This window comes from Schistocerca serialis, chromosome 6, assembly GCF_023864345.2.
Source record: "Schistocerca serialis cubense isolate TAMUIC-IGC-003099 chromosome 6, iqSchSeri2.2, whole genome shotgun sequence".
In the NCBI taxonomy this organism is placed as follows: Eukaryota; Metazoa; Arthropoda; class Insecta; order Orthoptera; family Acrididae; genus Schistocerca; species Schistocerca serialis.
The window spans coordinates 531902351-531914833 of record NC_064643.1 but is presented as its reverse complement, the minus strand read 5'-3'; the positions used below and the strand labels follow the sequence as shown (position 1 = coordinate 531914833).

The 12483-nt window shown below is 40.5% G+C and overlaps 1 protein-coding gene across 3 annotated transcripts in view; it reads left to right on the top strand.

Annotated features, from left to right (window-relative positions):
- The window catches only part of LOC126484560 (trafficking protein particle complex subunit 8), a 271243-nt gene that overhangs the window by 234722 nt on the left and 24038 nt on the right, over window positions 1-12483 (top strand). The gene's annotated exons all lie outside the window — the stretch shown is intronic.

The following is a 12483-nucleotide window of genomic DNA, read 5'->3' as shown; positions in this document are numbered from 1 at the left end:
GGATAAATACATGTCCTGTTTGATTTTCAGTGGAATCTTGTACCATTCTTCATGCAAAATAGTGTCAAGTTTCAGTAACAGTGGATAGTGATATGGTAACTGGCCAGGGAAAATGAGACACTTCATCCTCAAGCCCACAAAACCTGTCTTGGATGACGTGAGCTGTGTGGATAGGGGCTCTGTCATCTTCAGACACATCATCACCACTGGGGGGACAAACATTATACTATGGCATGGACCTGATCAGCAAAATGATCACTTAATCCTTGGCATTGGCAGTAACTAGGCCCCATAGAGTAACCATGGTACCGTTACCCACCAACCCTGAACCTCCACGAATTTCAAGTTGCCGCCGCTCATACCTCACCTGTCATTCAACAACAGCTTTGCCTGTGTACTTCCGCCTCGACTGACATCTCTGCCCAAACTCTTTGCCTTTACAAATGTCTGCTTGTGTCTGTATATGTGCGGATGGATGTGTGTGTGTGTGTGTGTGTGTGTGTGTGTGTGTGTGTGTGCGTGCGTGCGTGCGTGTGCGAGTGCATACCTGTCCTTTTTTCCCCCTAAGGTACGTCTTTCCGCTCCAGGGATTGGGGTGACTCCTTGCCCTCTCCCTTAAAGCCCACATCCTTTTGTATTTCCCTCTCCTTCCCTCTTTCCTGGTGGGGTGGCTGTTGGTTGCGAGGGTTTGAATTTTGTGTGTGTGTTTGTGTTTGTTTGTGTGTCTATCAACATGCCAACACTTTCGTTTGGTAAGTTATATAAGTACTATTGTGCAGTGGTCTAGGAACATTTTGTGCCCTGGTTAGAAGGCAGCACTCATTAGAGTGAATTTTGATAGACTGACTGATATGAAGATTCAAGAGGTATTGTAACATTAATGTTAGGTCAAGTAGCCATTTTCTTTTTCCCTTTAAGGAATGACAACCTACATGGTGTAAATTAATGTAGTGTGAAGGAGTGGGGCTTGTGGGCAGTCTACGAAGATTTATTGTGGTCTTAGTACCCTTGTCCTCTGTGCAAGGAAGGTACCCTAATTATCCTGTGCAGAGAAACAGTTTTTCTCTCCAACAGAGAATGACCAGTTTCTGGCTGAAATTAATTTAATTAAATTAAAATTTATTAAAATGTTTGAGGGAAAGGAACATTCAGTAAGACTTTCAATGTGAGAGACCTGCTATAATTTAATGATTTAGATTAAGATTATTGTATTATCTGAATAAATGATTGTGTTTAACCAACAACAAATTACAAGTGAACCTTTTATGGCATGTAGTGTAGTGCACTTTTGTATACTTAACCTATTAAATGACAAATTTGGTGAGGGCTTATACTGGGTGGTAGTAATGTTAATTGGTATATGTTTGCATCAAGGAAGTAACTAAGCTTAGATTAACTAGTTAAATTAATTAGTTACCCAACTCAGCTAAAAAGGACTTAACACGTTCACTGCCACTGTAATTGGCCTTGCTTTGCCACGTAACCAATATTTTTCTTAATAGAATCTGAAAATATATTGCTAAAAGTAATATAACATGTATTTATTTTATAAGTACACAATCAAATTTACTCTCGTGAATCAAAGTTGTTTTGGGGCGCACTAAGGCGTCAGTGGCATATCAGGCCATATTCTGTAGCGGGTGGCCGTGGACGCGCCAATGCGTCTAGTGTATTGTTCCTGGTTAGTGTGACAGTTTAGGTTACTACAATTTCATTTTATATTCATAAATGAAACGAAACATCCTACTGACAAACGACATATTTATTGGACAAAAAATATAGTAGAAACATTCAAATACAAACACAAGATCTCGAAGAAACTTCTGAAATAAAATGTATGTCAAATCTAAGAAAAATACAATCTAGAGCTTTATCCATTACACTCTCAAACAAATAAAATAAATACAAAGTTTACGAATAGTACCGACACATAACTGTCGAAAAATAAATGAGCAACGAAAGTGCTATCTGCCTTTAGAGGTGGTGAATAACACAACAATTCAAACAATATCCTGCTTTATTTGGGCAATCTAGGCACTCGTAAATCGTGTCTGTTCGTTGTCCACGGCTGGCGCATGATCTGCACTTTTTTCGCGGTGTTTTTGATTTTCCATTTGATTCTCGTTTTACCACAACATGTTGGGGATTTCGGACTGGCCGTTCTACCTGCTTTCGTGGCAATAGTGCTCTTATAATACTGAGTCTAAATTCTTGGAGGGGCATTTTTGTGCCACAATATTTATTGTGTAGGGCATGTGCGTTTGTCAGTATCATTTCCACAACGTGGATAAAAAGTTTCTTGTACCAGCGTATGGTTTTGCGTTCCGAGAGGTAATATGATAACATCTGATCGTGCCGATCAACTCCCGCCATAAATTTATTGTAGTTTACAATGGCCAAGGGCTTAGATTTCTTCTCCTTTCTTTTGGTTTCAACCTCAACCATTTCATTTGTAAATGCATTAGAAATGTAGCAAACCTCCCTCTTATCACGCCACTTACCTATCATAACTCCTTCCGCAAATCTGGCAACGGCTTCACCTTTTCGTAGTTTTGCTTCCTGTATTTCCTTGGGTGTATCCTTCCTATTCGCCCTCAGAGTTCCCGTGCAGTGGGTCTTCTTATCCAGGAGCAGCTTTGCCAATGCGAAGCTGTTATAGTAATTGTCCATGTACACATGGTGACCAGCATTCAACTTTTCATCTAGTAAATGAAGAACAATTTTTTGCGCATGGCCTCTTCCTCCTAAATCGTCCAGCATGCCAGTGTATACCGCGAATTTTAGGACCATTCCAGTGGGAGTTGTCAAAATATATAGCTTTATGCCATATTTGTGCTTTTTGTTTTTGATGTATTGGCGGAAAAGTAATCGTCCACGCCAAAGGATCATTGATTCGTCCAGAGACAGTTCCCGTCCAGGGTAGTAAACTTGGCACATCCTTTCATTGAAAAAATTGATAACGGGACGTATTTTATACAACCTGTCGGATGGTGTTGGTTTGCCCTGTTTTGGATTTTCAGAAAAGTGTAATGCACGTAGTATTAGCAGAAAACGATTTCGTGAAATACTATCGGCAATTCCTTTCACGTTGAATAAAGCGTCCTTTTTCCAATAGTCCTGCAAATTCCTCATCTTTACATTTCCCATGTGCAGGAAAACTCCCAAGAACACTAACAATTCGCCAACAGTCACATCTTTCCAACAGTTTATTCGTGATTGTCCTTTGGTTCCCGCAGAAAGGAATAATTCAATCGCGTTTCGATTTGTTTCTTCTACAACTGTCAATAGAAATTCGTCCGTCAGCAAAAGACGAAAATAATCTAAGGGAGTGTTTTCCGTCGGTTGAATAAGCAGTCCCTCATTTTTTATAAATGGGCAATTTATCATTCCAACTGGCTCTCTTTCCCACGCAACAGTTGTATCAGCTGCGTTATCTCTTGTTACCACTCCTTCTGCCATTTCCCTGTCGCTAGGATTCACAGCCATTTCTACAGTCTCATCTAAAACAAACTCGGCTCCGTCAGACTCTTCACTGGATTCCACGCCGTCCTCCTCACTGGCCAGTTCCGTTTCCGAATCGCTTTCTTCTAATATTCGTAATAATTCCGCATCCGTTAGTTTTTGTACGTTTCTTGTGTCCTGTGTTTTACGTTTCTTAGGTTCTGAAGGGCCCGCCGTGTCACGATTGTCTTCCATTTTCAGTCCCACAACAGAGAAAAACTGTAGGGAAAACACACGAACCGCACCCGCAAAAATTGAAAACAATACGTTCTTAGAGTGCCTGCGCAATGAACCACACCGAATGGCTGTGCCCGACTAAACTGTGGCGCTGAGAAACAGCTGAGTGTCTCGCCGCGCAGGCGCGTCGACGGCATATGCACTAGTATCGGCCGGACGCGCTGGTGCGCCGATGGCAGTGAACGTGTTAATTTTAAGTCAAAAGTGCTAACATCCAATCAGACCTTATCATATTTTAGTTAACAAGTAGGATTGAAGGAACACTCAAGTAACTTCCCACATAGAAATGTGACAAGGGACTCAAAGGAAGACCTTGTTACAATAATATTTTCTAAGATCGGTCCGTGCATTACAATACACAGAACCAATATGTTTCAAAAAGCCAAGTGCAAAAAAGTATCCACAATTGGTACTTTTGGTACCCAAAAATCGTGGTTTTTCAGGGTTTTCTGAGAACCACCCATGAAGAAATGGTGCTTTTATAAGTCACCTAAGGCCCACCCTAGTACATACCTAATGCAAAAGATTTGTTCAATTTGCCTGGGCTGGAGGAAATGTGCTATGTTTAAATTTTCATCCTGTACTGCAGTATAGCTACTGTATGCCCATTCTTCTGATAGATATACAAATTTTCATTAGGCGGAGGGCTGTCCACAACAGTTGACATCCCTTATCTTTGTGATCAGTTGACCACGTCAGCCTAATGACTATTTGTACATCTATCGGAAAAGCAGGCATACAGAATGAAAATTTAAACATGGTACATTTCCTCCAGCACAGGCAAACAGAGCAAATCCTTTGCATTATGTGTGTACTAGGGTGGGCCGTAAGTGGCTTATAAAAGCACTATTTTTCAAGGACTGTTCTAAGAAAACCCTGAAAAACCATGATTTTTGGGTACCAAAAGTACCAATTGTGGGGATGGCCACTTCTATATCATCCATTCATGGCAAATTGTCAAATTTGTTACCGTATGTTCTTTAGATGATGATCCCGGGAAGCCATGAAACTTTTTGATATAATTAGCCATTACAAAGAGCCACAGTTTTGAAGTTACTGTGCTTATATATGTAAAATTAGCATGTAATATATGGTCTGGGGTGAAAATGGAGTTTTAACCAACATGTTTAACACATGGCCAGAGTTCTGGGGTCATCAGAAGGGTTCTGAGGTCACCAAACAATGTTTTTAGTTGCAGTTTTTTCAGCAATAGAATTGTGTGAAGCCCTGTCTCTGTATAATAGGCACTTCACACCTACACACACTTTCATGACCTGGAAATTATTCGATAAGCACCTTACAAAAAATAATTTTTGTCTTATGAATTTGTACTTGCAAATCCAAATCTGCATTTTTTGGTATACTACAAGGCATAGCCTAAAAATGTTGTGCATTTTAATGTAGTGTTAAGTTAACTTGGGTTGCATGAGAGTCGATTTTGTGTTAGCTTTATATTGTGGATACTTATTTGTTGTTTATATGTGTCAAAGTATTTAAATGCAACAATGAAAACAATCAATTATTGATAAAATTATTTAACTGTATAGAAGATAAAAAATCTACTCATGAAGTGGCAGCAGAACACAAAAGACTGTTGTGATTGGCAAGCTTTTGGAGCCAGTGGCTCCTTCTTCCGGCAGAAGGGTTGAAGGGGAAGTACAAAATGTGAAAGAAAAGGATGGCAGAGGTCTAGGAAAAGGGGTAGATTTCAGGAAAGTCATCCAAAACCACAGGGCAGGGGAGACTTACCCTAAGGGATGACTTGCAGTTCTGGGTGGCTTTCCTAAAATCTACCCCTTTTCCTAGACCTCTCCAGTCCTTTTCCTTCACCCTTCTTCCTTCCCCTTCAACCCTTGTGCCTGAAGGAGGAGCGACTGGCTCTGAAAGCTTGCCAATCGCAACAGTCTTTTGTGTGTGTGTTCTGCCGCCACTTGGTGAGTAGATTTTTTATCTATCCAATTAAAGTTTTTAAATGTGTTGAAATATAGAAATAAACTGTCGAAACTGTACTGACCTACAGAATTCGTTTTATATAAGCAGCACACCCTGGTGCACAGGGAAAAGGAGGAAACCAGCTGAACAATGCTCCTTTCAGAGCAGAAAAAAGGGAATATGCCCCTCTTTAAAAGATTCTGACAGAAAGGTGAGGAACCAGCTGCCTCACTCCTCATTCCACCTTCCTCAACAAAAATTTTGCCATGCAAACATATTCACACTTTTTGTACCGAAAAAGAGTAGTAGAAAGACAATGATGGTGGAAGAGAGAGGAGACAATGCCAGTTTGTTTGTTTGTTTGTGTGTGTGTGTGTGTGTGTGTGTGTGTGTGTGTGTGTGTGTGTGTGTGTGAGAGAGAGAGAGAGAGAGAGAGAGAGAGAGAGAGAGAGAGAGAGAGAGAGAGAGAGAGAGAGAGAGAGAGAGAGGGGGGGGGGGGGTGAGAGAGTCGACAGGAAAAAAAGTACACAGTGGGAGGTGGGAGGGAGACACATACAGTCAGTGACAGTGAGAGGGAGATGCTGAGCACGAAGGCTTCACTACAAGGAGAGAGCTGGTGAAAAGATTTAGAACATTCTTGTGTTAAAAGAACAAAAGTACGTCCACACACCAAAATTTTTGATGATGAAGGCAGAATGAAGATTGATTCAGGTGGTTTCCCAATTTTCTGTCAGAATCTTTTAAAGAGGAACAGATTTGCATTTTTTTGTACTCTGACACGAGCATTTTTCAGCTGCTTTAATGATGAAACTTCAGGAGTACTAAACGGATGAATATGTACATACATGTTTTATTACAGCAGTTTCAATGTTTAGAAATATTATGTTAACCACAGTAACTCAGTTAACAGAACTGTTTTTTTGAAACGTATATGGTTATGATATTTTTTTAGAAAAAAAATGGGAATGAAGAAGGAGAAACAATGATATAAAAAGGAAATACGTATACTTTACTTATGTAGTCAAAATGTGTAGCTTCTAAAAACCAAATATAATTAACAAGACCGGATGTTTAAAGAAATTTAAGGTACTTCGTGTACGTGTATTCAGGTTAAATTATTTATGAAGCAGTAACATGCTTTTTTTTTCATTTATATGGGTCAGCATATGTGAGAGCATAGAATATTGCATAATTATGTTCAGGTTTTTTCTCTTTTTAAATGTCAGAAGTGCAAGTTTCATGTACAATATTATCAAAAGGATAGTTCCTACTCACCTTATAGCAGAGATGCCGAATTGCAGATAGGCAAAACAAAAAAGACTGTCATCAGCGTTTTTGTTGTGCCTATCTGCAACTCAGCATCTTCGCCATTTGGTGGTGAGCAACTAGCCTTTTCATAATAGTGTCATCATTCCATCCTGGATTTTCCAAAGATTTTTTACCCTTGTCATCTTGCATAAATGACTAATTGGGCAGTTTATTAATAATATTGTGGAACATAAGTCCATGTTTTGCATATACTGATCAACCAGAACATCATGACCACCTACCTAATAGCTAGTATGTCCACCTTTGACATATATAAACAGTGGCAAGCATCATGGCATGGAAGCAATGAGGCCTTGGTTGATCAGTGGAGGGAGATGGCACATCTGCACACAAAAGTCACCTTATGAGCTCTAATGTCATGTTCAATCTGAGATGTATTCGACAGGGTTCACATCTGTTGAGTTGTGGGGCCGGCCCATCAATTGGAACTCACCAGTGTGTTCCTCGAACCACTCCATCACGCCCTTGGTCTTGTGACATGGCTCATTATCTTGTTGAAAAATGCCACTGCTGTTGGGGAAACAGGATCATCATGAAGGGGTATCAGTGATCTGCAACCAGTTTACAACACTGTTTGGCCAACATGGTGCCTTGAACGAGCTCCACTGGACACTTGGATGCCCTTGTGAATACTGCCCAGAACATAATGGAACTGCCACCAGCTTGTCCTTATCTCACATTATAGGTGTCAAGCAGCTGTTCCCCTAGAAGAAGACAATTTGCTCCCTCTGACCAGCGTGATCAAGAAGGTATCAGGAGTCATCAGACCATGCAATGCTCTGCCACTGCGCCAATGTCCAGTGCAGATGGTCACGTGCCCATTTCAGTCATAGTTGCCAATGTCATGGTATTAACATTGGCACATGCCTGGGTTGTTGGCTGTGGAGGCCTATTGTTAGGAGTGTGCACTATGTGCGCAGACACACTTATACTCTACTGATCAATAAAGTGTGATGTTAGTGCCAGCACAGTTCAGCACATGTCCTGTTTTACCAGTGTGCCAAGCCTTTAATATCTGACATCTGTAATGAGGGGTTGCCATCCAACCTCAGGATGCCTGGACATGGTTTAACCTTGGTTTCACCATGTTTTGAAGATGCTTACCACAGCACTCCTCGTCCACTCAAAAAGTCAAGCAGTTTGTGAAATGCTGATGCCCAGCCTGTGGGCCATCACAATCTGCCCTCGGTCAAACTCTGATAGATCACATGCATTCCCCATTCTACACACAGCAGCATGCTCACTGATATCACATGCACTGTGTGTGTGTCTTACTAGCAGCATTTCTCACCAAGTGGCACAGCTATTGCCTGGATGGTTTTATATCGATAGTAGGTTGGTGGTAGTAATGTTCTGACTGATCAGTGTACAGTTTGTGTTGTATTAATATCTGTCTGAGGTACTCCTTGGGAGGCTTGCAGCATTTGAGGTTAGTCAGCAGGTGCCCATTATGTCACAGCAAGTGTGGCTAAGATCCTCCAACTTTGCGTGGATGTCATAGGTTGGACCTCAGAATAAGAGGTTTAATCTGTCAAGGAGCTATATATGATAGAATGTTTATAATATGAGGGAAGATCAAAAAGTATTGCACTATAATTTTAATACCTAAAAGTTTAATAGGTGAGAAAACAAAAGAATCACAAATGAAGTTACGTCTTTCACGTACTTTTCTGCATGGTCACCCCATTCTCAATACATTTCTTTCATTGTGGTACCAGTTTCAATATGCCCAGTTCATAGAAGGAGGGGAGTTACTGTGCATTATGTTCTGATCCTCCCTTATGTAACTCATACAAAAATGCTTAGAGTTTATTTTAGTATTAGAATTGATATTGAACTATCCACATATACAGTATGTTGTGTAAGTTCACATAATAAATGCACACTGTTATGTAATCCTGTGGATAATCATTTCAAGTGTATAGAAAAGAATAGCAACAATAAGGAATATACTTAAAGGCGAGATACAACAAGATTTATTATAGTTTCACCACCCACTGAACCCTCTCACTGTCTCTTTGTGTGGACAGTTGATTGTGGTTCTGGTGCAGTCATAGTGTGGCTAAGGGTGGGTGACATGGCATTGACCCTATAGTTGAGATCTGCTTGGGCGTGTGACATGGCATTGACCCTATAGTTGAGATCTGCTTGGGCGTGTCAGGGTGGTATGTAACTGTGGTTTTCGGTGTGCTGCCCAAAGGTAGTGACAGTACCACACTGGTTTCAGTGCCTCGGCAGATACATAACATGTGGTCCCGAATTCACGACACTTGAAGAGTCCTATGTATGGTGGCTGAAAAGGGGCTTGAATTAAATCCATGTGGAGCATGACATGGGAACAGTTCATCAAATGTTTTTGTACAAAAAACAGGTGTTTGCTGTGTCATGAAGTAGATGACTTTGCAACAGTTCCTTAATTGTTGTACCAATAATGGTAGTTCCAATCCCGGAATCTTTAGTGGCTCCCCATGTGCTATTTCAGCCAATAGTGCACTGGTATCAGATTTATCAGCTGTCTAGTCATAATAGGAGCAAAGGAAGAACTTTCATCTACTTCTGTTGGTGACATAAGAGTGACATTAAAAGTTCTATGCCATCTTTCAAAAATTCAGTTGCTGCCAGAATGACAACTTCTAGTGTGGTGGCATTGGAAACCACGCAGAGAGGACAGCTGAAGTGCGCTAACCAATTTGTGGTGAAAGTTTTTTCAATAGTCTCAGTGATATATCAATGATTGCTATAGTTTCTGCCCATCTAGTGAATCCAGTAGTTGCCATAAATAGGTACTTAACCTTCTGAAGGCGGTATAGTTTCAACAAGATCGATATGTATGTGACTAAATCTCACTGGAGACACAGGGATATACCTGATATCTGCATGAATGTGGCATTCCACCTTGCAGTGCTGCAGTGAAGGCACACATGAGCAAAGGGCTGAGCATCATTTTTCATTGATAGCCTCATTAAATGGTTTGTTAATAATTTAGTCATGGCTTTTGTCTCTGAATGTGCTGCTTTGTGAACACTGGCGAATGCCACATTGTGAAACTGTGGTGAAATTTAGGGCCCTTGCTTTGTTTGTGAGACATCACAGCATATTTTAGATTTGCCACCTGGCACCTCAACTTCCTTCAGTCTCAGTTGCATGAAAGGATAATTTCACTGGGGCCATGGTGAGAGTGTTGTAGTTCAAAACATCTATCAAAGTGCAAATGTGGGAAAAGTAGTCAGTGACTGTTTTCTGCACCTTTAATATGGCATACATCCATGGTAAATTGTCTGATAAATTCTATGTGCCAGAACTGTTGAGAGAAACATTTATCACTGACATTTTGAAAGTCCGGCACAATTGGCATATGGTCTGTATAGGTCATCACTGGCCAGGCTTCGATTTGAGGGCAAATGTGCCTCATGCTCTCGTATGTTGCCAACAGTTCTCTATCGTAAGCACTCCATTTTCTTTGCCCTGGCTGTAATTTGTCAACTTTCTGGTGCAAGGCTGTACCTGTTGCACTTTGGCTGACCTCTACAAGAATAACCAGCGATATAAATTGTACAGCTTGGATGAGCAGCACTGCCTCCGCAAGGCTCCCTTGTAGATCATGGAAAGCCTTGTCCATTTCTTGAGTCCACTTGAATACTCATTTGCCCATGGTGTTACGGCTGGAAATTGCTTTCATTGAGGTGCTTGAATGGAAGTTGTTGCCCATAGGTGACAGCGATAGAAACAAAAAGTCACCATCCCCAGAAAAATCTCAGTTGTTGGTAATTCTTTGGCTTCGGAAGGTAATGTAAAACAGCTAACTTCCCTGGTAACTGGCAGATAAAATCAGCTGAGATCCTAAGGCCAAGGTTGAGAAAAGCTGTTTCACTTTTAACAGTGACACCCAGTGCCGTGGCTCTATATTTCTCTCATACTTCGTGAACTTGCTTGTCTTGTAACTGAGTGTTGGAGGAGAATACCAGGATATCATCCAAATATATGGAACAAAATGCCAGTTCCTGAAAAATTTTGTCAATGAAATATTGTCAAGTTTGACCAGAATTTTTGAGTCTGAATGGCATGAACAAGAATTCAAAAAGACCAGAAGGTGTTTTTGGTATATCAGTAGGTGCTGCCAGAATTTGATATAAGCCTTGTGGTAGTCCAGAGCAGTGAAAACATTTACACCTGTCAAAGCACATGTGACGTCTTTGATATTAGGCACAGGATACCCATCCAGGACAGTACTAGCAAGCAATCGGCAGTAATCACCAAAGGGTTGCCACACTTGTCTCGTGGAAAAGGTGTGGAGGAGATGCCCACCGAATGTTGGAATGATGTGTAACTACCAACTGAAGCATGTCTTCAAAGATTTCATTACTCTCTGTTAGGTGCTCCAGTGCACACCTGTGGACATTGTGTGAAACAAGTGGGCCCAGAGTCGTACATACCATATTTTACGGACTGTAAGAAGTACTTTTTTCTTCGAGAAAAAAATGGCCATATATTCTATGCTGCAGTAAACCTATCTCTAGCTGGAAACATTGGATTCAACTGGCAGCAGCAGTGCACTGATGCAATTAACATAAGTTGTGGGATTCACAAGCTAGCTAACACCGTCTAGTCTTTGGTGTGTTATGCGTCATTTCAGTCTACAGTGCCAGTGAACTTGAATTGAAATTAAGTTTTGTTTTTGGTATCAGTACAGTATTTTTGTTGGTAGCTAGTTTTGAAAATGGAAAAAATAAAAAGTATTCATATGATGCAGGCTATAAATTAAAAGTAATAGCATGTGCAGAAGACCATGGAATCAAGGACACCATCAAAATTGATTTGGAATTAATACAAAAATGATTCAAATACATGTTGTAAACTAGTGCTACAGACTTTAAGGGGAGAGTTGGTTGGTGCTACAGGTTTATGAAGCATCATGGTCTTAGCATGCAGACCAAACCAAAATATCTCAGAAAATAACTACAAGAATATGAAGAGAGAATATTATCTTTCCGTCACTTTGTTATTCAACAACGAAAGAAAACCAGTGTGGAACTAAGCCAAATAGTGAGTATAGACAAAACTCCTTTGACATTTAATGTGCAGAGTAACAGAACTGTTGCCACAAAAGGTGCTAAGACTGTAACTATGAAAACAAGTGGACATGAAAAAAATGCACTACTCTGTTGTCCTTTCATGTTGTGCTGACTGTACTAAACTTAATCTAGTGATCAATTTCAATTGCAGAACAAGGCCAAAACGCTTTATTGTGAGTAGCAGAGCAATTGTGTAGACGTAGACATAGACGTAGACGTGGACGTGGTCCATCTGTAATATCAGTTGCTGTTATTCTGCACAACTTTTTTCCATTGGCAACGGAAGCGTAAAATCTGTTATAACTTTATAATAATGTAATAAGGTGAATATAGATTATAGTTACAAAAATTAGCTGTAGCTGCTCAGAAAATTGGGAGCTGAATGTTGAGCTTTTGAAGCAAGGGGTCCTTG